We start from the raw sequence: 1,492 nt of genomic DNA, 5'->3' as shown, positions 1-1,492 counted from the left end.
GGTTTATTTAAAATTGACTTAATAAATTTAGTCGTCATCTCTTTAATTTGTCCTGCTCGTTTTATTGTCAAACTATAATCGTTACCCATCATGCTTCTTTGCATAACTCAGGGGTTACCAACTCGGCACCATTTACACCTGATAGACATTCTTTCCCGGCATTAAGATTTAAAGTTTGTTCCAGTTAATTTATTGTTCCTTTATATATATATTGTACATGTCCAAGCATGCGTATGACTCAAGGGTTTGGAATCCGGTTGGCCATCAACCGAGCTATAACTGTTATAAATATATTCATGGGTATTGTGATCATAGTTTCTTGTTGAAAGTAAAGGCTACGACTATGACAACTTACATCAAGTCCTCTGTTTGTTCTTTTAATGGGTTATACAGAGATTCCAGAAACCCTCTTAAACTTACTATTCAGATAACTCCAAGGACCGTAGTCCTTATATATATGTATTATATATTTTCCTTGTTTCTTTTTCTTTTAAACAATTGATAAGGTTAGTCATTGCCTCGTACTATGCATCAATTATTCCTTGGATAACACAGATAGCAGAATTTGGTAAACGAATTTGTTTTCCCTACAGTGTTGGTGGTATCTACTATTATTATTATAACGTTGTCTCAGTTTCTTTCTTCTTCTTTTTCAAAACATAGCTACATAGAAATTTTTGTTTTCAATGCTTAGATTTGTCCAAACAGCACAGACTAACCTACTCACATCAATTAGAATTTTCCATACCTGTCCACTCGGTGCGCCAGTAATACTGCAATCAAACTGCTCACCTCTGCTCACTGTCTTGTGGCGATCCCTGTAGTCCTACAGAACAGAACCTCTTGTCTGTCGCTTCCAATTTTCCACCCAGCCTCAATATTTGTCTTTTGGGACCAGAATCTCTCCCCCGTGCTCTCTTGTAGGACCACTGTCCTCAGCAAGAAATTCCGCACTTAGTGCTAGACTATCTGGTCCTCACCAGACTTAGTCTTAAAATAATTAAAATAATTTTAAAAGTTAACACCTTTCACACCAAACTTTACAATTATATATCGTTGAACGAAAACGTGGACAACCAAATTTCAAATTTCTAAACACAGTGGAATACTTTTTGACTCATGATATTAAACTTTATAATTATGTATGTGTTTCAAAACTAATTTTCTCTACACCATTCACGCCCAACTTTATAATTATATATATGTTTCAACGAAATCATCGGCAACCAATTTTCCCACTTGCAATAGGCAAATTTAAATTAAGTGGTGTTTTGCCACTTGCCATAGGCAAACTTTTTATTAATTTATTAATTTATTTATTTTGTTATTATTAAACAATAAAATTAAAGGAAGTATTTCTATATATTGGAAATTTTAGCACCCTAACATTCTTAAATTTATTTAAAAATATTTTAAATGGTAACATTTCATAATGAGGAAAATTTGAAAAAATAGAAAGATTGTATTTAAGTAACAATAAATTAGAAGGAAA

Source organism: Pinus tabuliformis, chromosome 3_2 (genome assembly GCF_031772625.1).
Source record: "Pinus tabuliformis cultivar Carrire ecotype Pingquan chromosome 3_2, CPIR1, whole genome shotgun sequence".
Lineage (NCBI taxonomy): Eukaryota > Viridiplantae > Streptophyta > Pinopsida > Pinales > Pinaceae > Pinus > Pinus tabuliformis.
The sequence above is the reverse complement of the archived record's forward strand: the minus strand, read 5'-3'. Positions refer to the sequence as shown.